Raw genomic sequence first — 14,450 nt, 5'->3', positions numbered from 1 at the left:
CCATCTATAACTTAAAGCTCTTCAAGAACGCGGAAGAACTCGGTAAGACATTCAGAAGAAGAGGAATACTATCACATACTTGGAGGAAAGTAAAAAAAAAAAAAACAACACAAAGTGAGTGAAGGTGACAAAATCACAGCTTTATTGTGTTTTTATCTTTTGTCGTCTTCTCATCCTCTGCTCTCTCGTTCCTCTCAGGATGAAGTTTGAGGAGGACATGTCTCCTCTCCTGCTGCAGGTCTTTCGATCGGTCATCTGGGTTTATTCTGTCATCACGTTCTTGCCCTGGTACCTGCTCTCCGGAGCCAGCGAGAGCCAGGCCCGCTAAACGAGTCAAAGCGCGCTCCGTGAGTACAACAGTGCGATTCATTCAGCAGATTCATTCAGAAACTGTTTCTTATCCTCAGCAAGACTGCATTTATTGGATCGAAAAATAAAGAATTATTGAATATTATTACAATTTAGAATATGTGCTATCAAACGATTAATCATGATTAATCACATCCAAAAAGAAAAGCTTTTGTTTACATAATGTGTGTGCTGTGTATATTTATGTATAGTGAATACACACACATGATTGTAAATATCTTGAAAGTAATTTTTTATAATATAATATTTAGATTTAATAAATTTAATAAATCTATTAATGTAAATATATACATGAAGCCTAAATAATGCATAATAAAGGTACACATATATCATCTAAACAAAATGTTGGATGCGATAAATCATTTGACAGCACTAAGTTATAAATAACTGTTATCTATTGTAGTAGGTTTTAAAAGGTTTAACTATTTCCTGTGATGCAAAGCTAAATAATCAGCATCATTAATCCTGTCTACAGTGTAACATGATCCTTCCGAAATCATTCTTCTTCATGCTGATTTACTTCTTAAGAAACATTTATTATTCTTATGAATGCTGAAACCAGTTGTGCTGCTTAATGGTTTCTGTGTGAATCATGAGACACGTTTTCAGTAATCTTTAAAAATAAATATAAAATTAAAAAAGAACAGTGCAAATGGTTTGTAACATAATGTGATTGCTGAATCTTTTCAACTGAATGCACCGTTGCTAAATATACAAGTAATATTTTAATTAGAGGGAGAAAAAACTTACTGAGCCCAAACTTTTGAATGGTAGTGTAGCTCAACAACACATAATACATGCAAAAGATAATAATTCAACTGAGATTATCGCTGTTTATCTTGGTTAATGGAGGGATTTGAGTTCACTTGCATTACTGATCAATGTCACTTAGACCCAGTCCCAATTCTATTTTATACCTCTTCCCCCTTCCCCTTCAAGGGGTAGGGGAGACAATATTCCCCTAAGGATTGGGACACCACTACCATGACGTAACACGTCATCATTCGTCATCTAGCTCTTACAATACACACACATACTGGTGTGCAATTAGAGCCCTTTTAAATTATCATTCCTGTATTCAATGAAGCGGCCTTACTGACATCACACACACACCACACACCACCACATATCGGAAATCACGCAGCTCACACATCCAGGAGAAAATAAACTTGGTCAACGCCTGCCCCACGACTCTTTATTAAATACAGTTTAAATACTGAATTGCTACATTATATTTTCAAGTGACAAGAAGATACAATCGCTGTTTTTAAGTAAACTCATCTCTAAAAATATAAACACACAATGCGAATACACGCAACTCCATTTCTCTTTCTCTCTCTCTCTGAACTCACAATTGCATGTAACATAAAACAAGTGATTCATTTTGTTTAAAATCTTTATTTATGCCAGAAAAGCTTACATTTATTTGTCTTTTTGTTCGCTGTAGCAAGCAGTGTTGCCCGAGATAATTCATACCCCTTCGTCTGAAGTGTGGTCCGAAAAATCTTCGTTTGAAGGGCTATCTGGCCCTTACCCCTAGCCCTCCAACAAAAGAGAATCGAGACAAAAAGGGGAAAGGGGAAGGGATAAGGGGTAGAAATTGGTATTGGCCTTAATGATAATGTTGGTTACAAATATGATCAATCAGGCCACAAGTGGGTTTGCACTTTCTTGCAATTGTGTTCCCTAGCACATTTTGTCACCCTGTGCTTTTCGTACATGTCCAGATCTTTCCCCCGTGACCTCATCCTGATCTTCTGTCCCATCAGATAAGCGGGAATCCGCAGGGCCATACCGGGCCGTGAGCAACCAGCAGAAGCTGGTGTCCCTGCTGCATGAGGGTGTGGATACTTTGGATAAAGTGTTTGAATACGCTGTAGTGCACTTTCCCTCAAAGAGACTGCCTCGGCACTAGAGAGGTGCTGAGCGAGGAAGATGAGATCCAGCCTAACGGCAAGGTCTTTAAGAAGGTGAGACACACACATTGACCTTCGAGGACTTTAGATATTTGTTCACACTGCAGTTGATTCTGTTAATTGATCTTATCAGCATATTCAAATTAAAGTATATCTACATTACTTGGCATATTATGATAACCATCAGACCAATGTCAAGAGACTTGCATTCATTGCATTTTTGATGCGGCGCACAAGATTTCTAAAATCCAAAACACGCCCTAAATTAATTTTAATTAATTTTGATCAGAAATACTGTAAAATCAGTAAGAATGAGAAATATGACAATTTAAAGTAACTTTCTTATTGTCATATAATTTTTTTAATATATAATTTATTCATGAAATGTAAAGCTGAATTTTCAGCATCATTACTTTAGTCTTCAGTGTCACATGACTCTTTGGAAATCGTTCTGATATGCTGATTTGCTTCTTAAGAAACATTTCTTCCTGTCAGTGTTGGAAATGCCTGTGCTGCTTAATTTTTGTGATTTTTGTTTTTTGGATTCTAGAAGAAATAAAAGGTTTGAAAGAACAGCGTTTATTTTAAATCTATAACTTTTTTAAATTATTATAAATGTATTTACTGTAACTTTTGACCAGTGTAATGCATCCTTAATAAATAAAAGCATTCATTTATTTTATATTTTTTAATTTTCATTAATTAGGTAATTTAAGCCTAAAAACAGATGTAGGCTTTTGTTTGTACAAAGACCTTTTTTATATCCTTGGAGAACACAGTAAAACACATACTTGCACACTAAACACATTCTTACACAATATTCAAGTATATGTAGAGTTTTTCTATGGTTAAGGCACCAGATCCCAAGATAACTCGTTCTCAAATTCTCTTGAACTCCAGAGGAAGAAGATCCGTGGCCGTCTCTCTCTGTAAACTGTTTTTATCTCTGGCCTGTTGTTGTCCAGAACTGTTTACATCAAACTGAAAAGAAGTCACATGCTGCTGTGAAAGCTGCTGGGAATTTTCATACAATGCAACTCTGACTCCACTGTCTTTCTCTCTAGGTGATTCTGGGCGATTATAACTGGCTGTCGTATGAAGACACTTTCCATCTGTCTCAGAGGTTTGGTAGCGGGCTGGCTGCACTGGGTCAGAAGCCTCTATGTAACATCGCCATTTTCTGCGAGACTCGTGCAGAATGGATGATAGCGGCGCAGGCTTGCTTCATGTACAACTTCCCCTGTGAGAAATTAAGTCACGCACTCACACAGATTATTGTCTGCTGCTTTATGGTGACTAGGAGAGAATATCAGGCCAAAAATAGCAGCACCGCTGTAGTACTAGATGAAAGACAGCATCACACTGACATCAGAACGCTTTTTCACCGTTTAAGCAGACACGCATGCATGTGCCTGTAATTTAATTCACAAAGTCTTTGGTTTTGATTCGCTGGTATTTGCGGCATTATTCAATGGCCAAAAATGCATTTCGTCTAGTAGGTGGTAATGTGCGCTGCTCTTGGTAGATTGCGCTGGTCATTATGGAAATGAGATGTTGCGTCGGTGTTCTTCAATGTGCACATTTTTAAGTAAATCACCGCAGAATTTTCCCCTCCCATCTGCACTTTTATGGAATTGTGCTCTAACATTAATTTGCCCTGTTAGGAAATCTGGCCCTATAAGTGTGCATTTGAATCAGTGCAAAGGTATCTGGATAGACTATTTATTTTTTTTCATGTTACTGTTACTGAAAATAAAGTGATTATTACTGTTATTATGAAATACTTGGCCTTTTATTCTCCAGTACAATTTTATCTAAATTGCAATATATATTTTTTTTATTGTTTTTTTTTTTTATTTGTACATTTGAGATAATAAAAATATTGTTTATAATAAATTATTAATATTATTGTATAGTCATATAATGAATACTCTTTTACTATAAATATTCAGACTTTATTATTATTATTATTAAATACTCTATTTTACAGTACAGTTTTAATGAAATGGCAATATATTTGTTTTTAAAATTAAATATTATTATTATTATTATTATTGTTATTATATGAATAATTGCTGATGTTATTTAATACTTAAAAAAATTGCTTTTTATTTAAAAGTACAATTTGTTTAGGTTTTAACATGTTAATAGTATCAGAATAAATATATTTGTTATATTGAATGAATACTCTCATAAATGCAGATTTTATTATTATAAAGTAAAAATATATAATAACATTATTAAAATATAAATGTTATTATACATTTTATTTTACGGTACAGTTTAATTGAAATTGTATTTTTTAATTAAATATTTTTATTTAAATAATAAAAAATGTTTATAATAGCAATGATTGCAATTTAAATAATATTTTGCTTATATTTTATAAAATAATTTAATTGAAAAAATATAAATCTTTATTGATCTTTAGCATGTAAATAATAAAACATATATTATTATTGTTATTGTACTGTTATTTATTATATGAAGATTATGCCCGAAAAGGTTTTGGATTTTTTTATGTGTTAATTTAAAAAATCTTATATAATATGACTTGCTGTGTTTATTTGTTTTTTTGTTTTTTTTTTTATTGTATTTATATGATATTTGTACTTTTGTAATTGTATTTTTGACATGAAAATAGCTTTGAGTGCTGACATGGCATTAAATAAAATAATATGAATTTATTATAATGAATACTCTTACTGCATATTCAAACTAAATTTTCATTAGTGAAGTATAAGTTTTGGCAGAAGTATAAAGTGATTTGTGTGTAGTCTCTGCCTCTTTCTCTCTCTCACTCTTCTATATGTAAAGGCACAGTTTTAACTCTTCTTTCTCTTGGTCTCAGTGGTGACTCTATACTCTACACTGGGAGGAGCAGCTATAGCTCATGGTCTGAATGAGACTGAGGTCACACACATCATCACCAGCAAAGACCTGCTGCAGAGCCGCCTCAAGGTGAAAACACAGCGCAGGCCGTATATCAGACACGACACGCCAGTGAAGAGCGGCTGTCACTCATGCTCTCAATCACACTCTCTCTCTCTCTCAGGCCATTCTGATGGATGTCCCCAGGCTGAAGCACATTATACTGGTTGATGAGAAGCCCACCAGTTGGCCTGATCTCCCCAGAGGCATCATGGTCCACAGCATAGCTGCTGTGCAGGAGCTAGGGTCCAAACCTGAAAATGGTAAGTCTCAAGTAGCATACTACTTTGTTTGAAATGTTTATGTGCATACGATTATATTTGCATGATGCATATGGTGTCACATACTGCTTTTAGTATATAGTATACATTAATGAAACGGTCCAATCATAACCTTCATAGGTTTCCAAGAACAGAACAGAACTTTTGTTGTGTACTAACACAATAAGGACAGAAAGAGCTGTGAACATCGATTGGTGAGGAAAGAAAGACAGCAGGATCTTCCTGTCAGATGAAAAGAATACTTTTGAGGGCACGCAAACCTGTTGAGAACCCACGCGCTTAGCCTTTGTGTCGGATAAGAGCAAGTGTTTAGAAAAGCCCTCTAGAGATAAGACACGGAGATCTTATCATTATTAGAGCAGGTTTAGAGGGATAAAAGGTTTAGACGTTTCCCTGGGGCATTTTTATGTGTTGCCTGTCTAACGCTCACACAAATGAAACAGAGCAGGATGAATGATCTTAGGTGCGTCTGATTTCAAATGAAATGGTCATGTCTATGCCTCATTCTCCTGGAAGACTTCCCCCTTTACAGTGAGAGCATTAGAGGGTTGAATGGTGTAGGGATCTGAAATGACACTCGCTCTCACTTTAACATCATATTTCCAGCTGTCCACGCTGCATGTGATGTGATTATCACAGATAATGCACATGAGCGTCAATTATACACAACTTCAAATTTGGCCTAAAAAAAAAAAAAATATATATATATTTCACAAAATTGCTGTTTTTACAGTTTTGTTTTTTTCTTCTATTTTTTTATATCAAATAAATGCAGCTTTGGTGAACATATGTTAATATAATAAATGACTTTTTGACTGTTTGACTATATTAATTTACTAAAACTGGTAATTATTTATATTTTATTTTAACAAATACATTTTAAACAAAGCTTGTCACTTTTAGGCTTTTAAAATTTTACAGAAGATGTTGTACGGGTGCCAGGGGTTTAATTTCCATTAGCTTGGGCAGATTTATGACCGTTGTTTTTGACTGAGAAGTTCATGCAGCGCAAAGCAATCTTGGCTGCAAGTTCCCTCTTAAAAAAGTTAGTTTTTCATCCTTCAAAGTAGTTATTTTAGAATGCCATGACGACATGGCCCCTGCCTCTAATGACGGGATGTGAATGTGTGTTTCTCTGTGTGCAGTAATAAAGTCCCGCAGGCAGCCTGTCCCGTCTGATATCGCAGTGATCATGTACACCAGCGGCTCTACAGGCATTCCTAAAGGAGTCATGATCTCCCACAGCAACATCATCGCTGGCATCACCGGCATGGCTGAACGCATTCCTAACCTGGAGTGAGTTTATCTGACACACGCTCATGTCACACCAGCTGTGTCCTTCGCCCTGTTTTTTTGTGCATTTTCAAGCATCACATCTGGAACTAGTGATGGAAACAGTTTCGTGAAAAATCCCTTAATTCGCAAAAATATTTTCAAAACTGCAATTCTCAAACTGCAGGCATCCACCTCCGGAAGCAATAACCGCATGTTTTTTATTTATTTTTTTGATCTAGACTAAAAGAAAATTATTATATTCAGTAGCTCTCCTGCTTTTCTTAGTGACATTTAGTTCAAGTTTATCATGAAGTTGCATCTTTGTTATCTTTGGCTCGTTGAATGGAAATGGTGCTTATTCGCAAATATTTTATGCAATATTCCAATTTAGCCCATAAGTTAAATTCGCAACTTTGGGTGGAAACCTAGCTACTGTCTTCATTGACCTTTCTCTCTCTAAAGCTCGGTCTCTCTATTTTTATATTTTCCAGCATTTTTCTGTCTATCCATTAATTTTTTTTTTTTAGTTAAATAGCTAATCTCCATCAATCTTTGTTGTTCTATTGTCAGTACTTCAGAAAGCTGGTCACGGCAACATGATTAACCGATAATCAGAAATCAGTTACTTCAGTTACTTGTTAAAAAACAAACAGGTTTCCTGCTGATTTAAAGAAATTACTAAACTAAAGTAGTGCAGCTATTTTCAACATGATGATGATATGTTTCTTGAGCAGCAAAGCAGTATATCATAATGACTTCTATTAATATTTCAGAACATTATTGTTTTTATGGTTTAAATAAATGCAGCCTTGTTAACACACTTCCTGTTTATTGTGGCAGTGAGAACGACACTTACATTGGCTACCTGCCACTTGCTCATGTCCTGGAGCTCAGCGCTGAGCTGGTGAGTGTGTCGCATGGCTGCCGGATTGGATATTCATCACCTCAGACTCTTGCTGACCAGGTACAAACGCACACGCTCACATCAGTCATGCTGTTGTGCCGTCATCACCATGTCAAGCTTTTTTACAATCTCAGAATACTTCCGATTGCCAAAGCATTTGGATCATAACTGCAGACTTCTTCAGGAAACTTTTTTAATTTTGTCCTTTCCCCACAGTCATCCAAAATCAAAAAGGGCAGTAAAGGAGACACCAGTGTGCTCAGACCAACACTGATGGCAGCCGTACCTGTAAGAAACTCACAAGTTCCCACAAACACACAGCTGCTGAGCTTGATCCAGATGTTAATTATTTCTGTGTGTAGGAGATTATGGACCGTATCTATAAGAACGTGATGACTAAAGTTGAAGAAATGAGCAGTGTGCAGAAAACACTCTTTGTTCTGGCATACAACTACAAGTTGGAGCAGCTTTCCAAAGGATACAGCACGCCGCTCTGTGACAGGTATAAAATGAATGCTGCTTATAAAATTAGCGAAATGATTTCATCTGAAACTCGCTGGGTTTGTTTAGAAGCAGTTGTGTTTTCTCTGTTATGACTGTATCTTGTTCTGCAGGCTTGTGTTCAGAAAGGTTCGCTCGTTGCTGGGCGGTAACACACGTTTGCTGTTGTCTGGCGGAGCTCCTTTATCTGCAGCTACTCATCATTTTATGAACATCTGCTTCTGCTGTCCTGTGTCCCAGGGCTACGGCCTCACCGAGACCTGCGGAGCCGGGACCATCAGCGAGAGTAGGCATGAGATTCACTGAGCCAGGCCCAGGCAGTTAGGAGTCAATCTGCAATCAGCGGTTTTAGTCTAAAATAAAACAACAATCCTGGATTTTTAGTTGTTAAATAGCTAATCTCTATGAATCTCCATTGCTGTATTATCAGTGCTTCACTGGCAGCACTTTAAATTAAGGGTGTGTGTATACTAGTATTTAAAAAAAAAGATAATTAAAAGCTGGTTACAGTGGAAAACCTGATATTAGGATAGATAGTATCATAGATAGTATTACATCATGATCTGGTCTGAATTATTTAATCGGCTTGAAATTGCTTTTTGAGTGCAGTCTTTTTTTAAAATAATTAAAGACCTTAATCAGCAGTCACAAAAGACTATAGAGAAGTAATGGGAATTTATGGCTCACCAAGAATGGGAATCTTGGGATTAATATGTTTTAAATTAGTGGTGAGAGATCTTGAATAAAACCTGGGTTAATATGCATGTGACTACTGCAAAAAAAAAATAGTAAAGGAGGGGGAAATAGAGTTAGTGAATTAACTAAATTAATGCTTCTGAATAAATATGTACGATTGCATAAGTGTGCTAAAACTGTGTATGTTTGTCTAGTGTTTGATTGCAGCACTGGACGTGTTGGAGCTCCTCTGGTGTGTTCAGAGTTCATGCTGAAGAACTGGGAGGAAGGCGAGTTCAGCTTTTTTTACTGTCAACACTTATGAAGTTCATTGGCTGCTACTACTAAATTCTATGATGAGAATTTTAATATTATAAAATAATGTCCATTTGAATATTTTTCTCTTTTTTGCCATAGGTGGTTATTTCAGCACAGACAAACCAAACCCACGAGGAGAGATTCTGATTGGTGGGCCAAATGTCGCCATGGGTTACTATAAAAACGAGCAGAAGAACCGAGAGGACTTCTTTGTGGATGCAAACGGCCAGCGCTGGTTCTGCACTGGAGACATTGGAGAATTCCACCATGACGGCTGCCTCAAGATTATCGGTGTGGAGAGATGCACAACATATCAGAGCATATATCACCCAATAATGGAAATTCTGTCTCTACTTGTTCCAAACCTGTATGAGTTTCTTATGTTGAACACAAAAGAAAATATTTTGAAGAATGTCTGTAACTAAAAAATGGATGGTAGTCATTGACTACCATAGTACTTTTTCCATTCTATGGAAGTCAATGGCTACCGTCTGTTATCACATACAGGTTTGGAACTATTTGTTGGTGAGTAATTGATGGCAGAATTTTCCTCCCTTTAATCATCATCATAGTAACTTCTATGTAGGTTCCTCTAACTGGTTGTGGCATGTGTGTGTACTGTAGATCGTAAGAAGGACCTGGTGAAGTTGCAAGCTGGTGAATATGTGTCTTTGGGCAAAGTGGAGGCTGCGCTCAAAAACTGCCCGCTCATTGACAACATCTGCGCTTATGCCAACAGGTGAGTGTACATAACCAACATGCATTCATAAACGCTGTATAGTGTTTTAGCTGAGACTTCTAAATCTTTCCATCTTTTTACACAGTGATGAGTCTTATGTGATTGGGTTCGTGGTGCCCAGTCAGAAGCAGTTAACCGCTCTTGCTGAGCAGAAGGGCATTAGAGGAACATGGGAAGAGCTGTGCAACCATGCAGAGATGGAAAAAGAGGTTCTACGTATCATCACTGACGCGGCTGTAACAGGTCTGTCAACAGGGCAAACACTTTTTATTTTTTCATTTATTTTTATGAGCTGGATAAAAATTATGGTTATTCTAAGATTTATATTCTAAGATGTATTATAAAAATATTTTGTATTAAATTCATTTTTGTTGTTTTGGACTATACATCAAAAAATCATAAAAAAAACAAATATATCCCAAGAAACAAATCAGCATGATTTCTGAAGGATCATGTGACACTGAAGACTGGATTAATGATGCTTTGCATGAGAGGAATTACATTTAAATTAAAATGTATGCATTTAGCAGACACTTTTATCCAAAGCGACTTACAGTGCATTCAGGCTAACATTTTTTTTTTACCTAACAATTAATAAATTACACTTTCAAATATCACTATTACTGTGTTTTTAATCAAATAAATGCAGTCCTGGTGAGCATGAGAGATTTCCTCTCAATACTGTCCTCTATTTCCCGGGTATTGTTGGGAAGTCGAACTCATTCATGAATTGGCATGTTGCTTGTTTAGGCAGTTCATTTCGCTGATCCAATTCCACCAAAAATTAATTCACTTAAACTTTCACTCAAAGCCTTTGGCAAAAGACCATGCACAACATTTTACATAATTGTTTTAAGCTTCTTGCTTTATACACCTATAGCTATAGCTTTCCAACATCATGTTAAATCAAATCTGTTCTGTTTTACAGGTAAACTGGAACGCTTTGAGATCCCAAAGAAAATCCGTCTGAGCGCCGAACCCTGGACGCCTGAGACAGGCCTGGTTACCGACGCCTTCAAACTCAAACGCAAGGAAATCAAATCACACTATCAGGACGATATCGAGAGGATGTACGGTGGCAAGTGAATGAGGCCAGGCGGTGTGATGTGAAGGGGAGGGAGGGAGGGGGGTTTAGGACACACCATATACCACAATGCCTATATACAAAAATTCAGCCCTCAATCCTCTGCCTTCCTGCTCCCTGCAATGCTCTGTGATCAGAACTGGGACACACTTGATTTTGACGAGAGGGAACGGTGCGACAGTAAATGCTACCTGCTGTAGCAGGTCCTAAATAACACACATTTCTCAGATGATATACGAAAGAGACTTCTGAAAGACACGCGACACAACATACAGACTGTGAGACTTTTGGACCCCATCCAGTCCTTTTGCTTCTCTCTTCTTTTTGATAGACACGCCCCCTTTACCCTGCCCTCACATTGTTCTGCAGGCAGATGCGCTTGATGATTCCACCCTACTGCGAAGCGGTCATTGAATTCTCATCGAGAGTCTATGCAGGGAAACGTTTTGTAATTTGGCTGTATTTTTTTGTTGCTTATTTCTTTGTTAATTTCATTCAGAATTATTTTGATCTAAAACTGCTGCAAGATTTGGATATGTATGGAATGCTCCTCTAACTGTATCTCTTACAATGTTACTTTTTCTGGAACTTTGGCGTTTTTACTTGCCATCTTGTTACTTTGAACTTGGGCTTCTGTTGTTTACCTGTATCCAAAGGCTGTTACTGTTGCCCTGTGTGGAATGAACGATGCGTTTCTGCTGCTAGTGCACACTGACGACTGTGTACCTAGAAAGAAACCAGAAAGACCAACCTTACACTCCAGACCAAGAGAGACCAGTAATAAACCAGATATCTGTTCTGATGTAACAAAAGCAGTTGTAATTTTGCACCAAAGCGGTTACGGAGAGCAGTCTTAAGCCAGAGACCTGCTCTCTAATACCACAAAAAGCTTGTACTGATGCAACAGAGAGGTTTTTTTTTTTTTTTTTCAATTTCAGAGATCTGCTCCAAATTTTGTGCATTTCTATGTCAGTGAGTTGGCGTCTGGTCTGCATCTGAAAGATTCTCCCACGTTCCATTACTCACATCTACAGGGTTTGCCTAAGACTCACATGGGATGTATGACTCCATATTTACAGCGTATATTTCTTTGAACTATGTCTTTTGTCTGAATTTGTAAAGCCTTTAAATGTATTTCCTTCTAAATATGTCATGTGGTCATATGATGTCAGCCGTTGTGTTGCATGGATGTTTTGCAAGGGAACCAAGTGTTGGCGTGGAATAGTTTGGGTATCTTAAATGGCCATTTTTTATTATATTGTGATATTATCATTGTAGGAAATTAGTGACTTTAACAAAGAGGAAAAGTATGAATTTGAATGTGCTATAGACGTATGTATGCACAGTCCGGTCCCAAGAGCATGAATGTCTCCAGCCTCTTCGATGTATTGGAAGAGACACTATTATTCTGCTTCTGACTGTGCAGATCGCTTACATCATTCCACAACTAATGCATTATGATTCGCATTTGACTTTGCATGATTCAGGAGATGTAAACCAAACAAATAAGCACTGAATACGATTATATTCTGTTTGCGGACATTGATAAATACGACATTTGCAAAAATGGGGCAAATGTTTCTTGATCTGTACATTAATTCATTATTTATGTGAAAAATCATTGATTTTCAGCACTTAACATTTTCAAAATGAAAAGTTCTGATTTTTTTTTCTTATGTTTTCTCGATTCCTTTAGACAGTTTTGATTAATCTTTGAAACACTCCAGCTTTGCCGTCACAACATGATACTCTTTACTGAAACTGTTTTTGTTTTATAATTTTTGTTTGTCCTAAAAGGAACTTTAAGGCAAATGGTGTTCCTAAACTAGACGTGTCTGATTTTCCTCTGCTTGATGAAGGATGTTGATTTGCCTTTCTTACACAGTGGAAATTAAAAGTGCTTCATAGGAATTTATACTTTTAATAATTTATTTCTGTCTTCGAATTCAGGGAGTGACTCATTCCCCTCTGAGAGCTGCTGTACTGCTCATCTTGATCGTGCTTCATTTACATTCTGTGATGTCATTTGTTCCAGCTACAAACACCTGGCCAATCAGCTGTTAGTCTGAAGAGAGCTCCACCTTATTTTCCATGTTCTGAGCCGAACTGTAATCTATTTGGTTAATTCACCTGTCAGTCACGTTGTTGGCAACAGCTAACCCAAATGAATCCGCCTGTTAGATGCTTACGCCATCAGTGCCATCTGTGTTTAACTGCATCCTACTTTACGTTCTTAAAGTCCTTGATGTTTGATGGCTACACACAAGCCTACTGAGCATTCTAGACACAAAGGAGGATGTTTGGTGGATTAATTCTCTCTCCTTGTTAACTGCTCTGTAAATATGAAATTCATTAAGTTAGTTGCATTTAGCAGATGTACAAATGTAATATCTCTTTTAACTATGTTTGATCTTGATTACTGACCAGATTTAGGATCTTTTCTCCTCTGTGTGAGTGGTTACTGTCTTACAACAAGCAAGTAAAAGCAAACAACTTTATTTATTTGTAATTTGGCCTTGAAACTATAAGAAATAAAGATTTGTGAATGACAAGGGGATTTCTGAGCATTATTTATCTGTGCCTTTGATTTCAGATTTTTTTTTTTTTTGAAAACTTTCCTATTCATTTTTTGTTACATTTTTATCAAATTGAAATGTTCTGTGCAACAAAATGATTTCTCTATGTTCAAGTTTGACCGTAGAAATAATTAAAAAACTGACACCTCAAATAAGAATTACAAACCGTCAAAAAAAAAAAAAATCTAAACTTTGACAAAATTTGTCTTTGGGAATGTCTAAATATATATCCATATTACTTCTAAAATCAACTAGAGAAATTTGAAGGCTTTTTCTATAGCGTTACATACAGTAGGTACTAAACAATGGAATGCAGATGTTTTTCTTATTTTCCTCCACCAGATGGCACTAATCTGACTTCAAAAAACGGGGTTGGGATTTTCAGGTGTGGCAGGCAACTTTGACCACAAGTGTGACTCCCAAATAGGGAGCACCAGAGGTTACAATTATATTATATAATTAATGCCTATTTATATTAAGTTGTATATATGTAATGAGAGAATAAGAAAGTATTTTATGTGATATTATTGAGTTTAATATCAAAGTAGATGTCATACACCAGTAGATTCAGCATCAGATTATTTACCCTTAGATAAAATCAAGTCTACTGTACCTTTGAAAACAAATATTTTAATATAAAAATAACTTAGATGTTTGTATTACAGCTCAGAAGGACTAGCCATTTGTATTTTTATGTATCTTTATTTATTTTAGTGTACAAATGTTTACTGAAGATTTGCCATATTCTAGAGTTAAAGTAACATTAAAATCAATCTTTATTGACACATATTCCAAAATTCTGATTTCCTAGATGCACATTGACTATCCTGTTCCACTCTGAAAAATGTCAGAGGGGAAAAATGGCTGATTTAATTTAATTA

General features: G+C 36.3%; 1 pseudogene; it reads left to right on the top strand.

Moving 5' to 3' along the window:
* The first annotated feature begins 199 nt into the window (after positions 1 to 199).
* Positions 200 to 13,545, top strand: LOC113082650 (long-chain-fatty-acid--CoA ligase 3-like; annotated as a pseudogene).
* The last annotated feature ends 905 nt before the right edge of the window (positions 13,546 to 14,450 follow it).

Source organism: Carassius auratus, unplaced genomic scaffold (genome assembly GCF_003368295.1).
Source record: "Carassius auratus strain Wakin unplaced genomic scaffold, ASM336829v1 scaf_tig00036629, whole genome shotgun sequence".
Classification (NCBI taxonomy): domain Eukaryota; kingdom Metazoa; phylum Chordata; class Actinopteri; order Cypriniformes; family Cyprinidae; genus Carassius; species Carassius auratus.
Note: the sequence above shows the minus strand (reverse complement) of the source record. Positions and strands in the feature narration are given on the sequence as shown.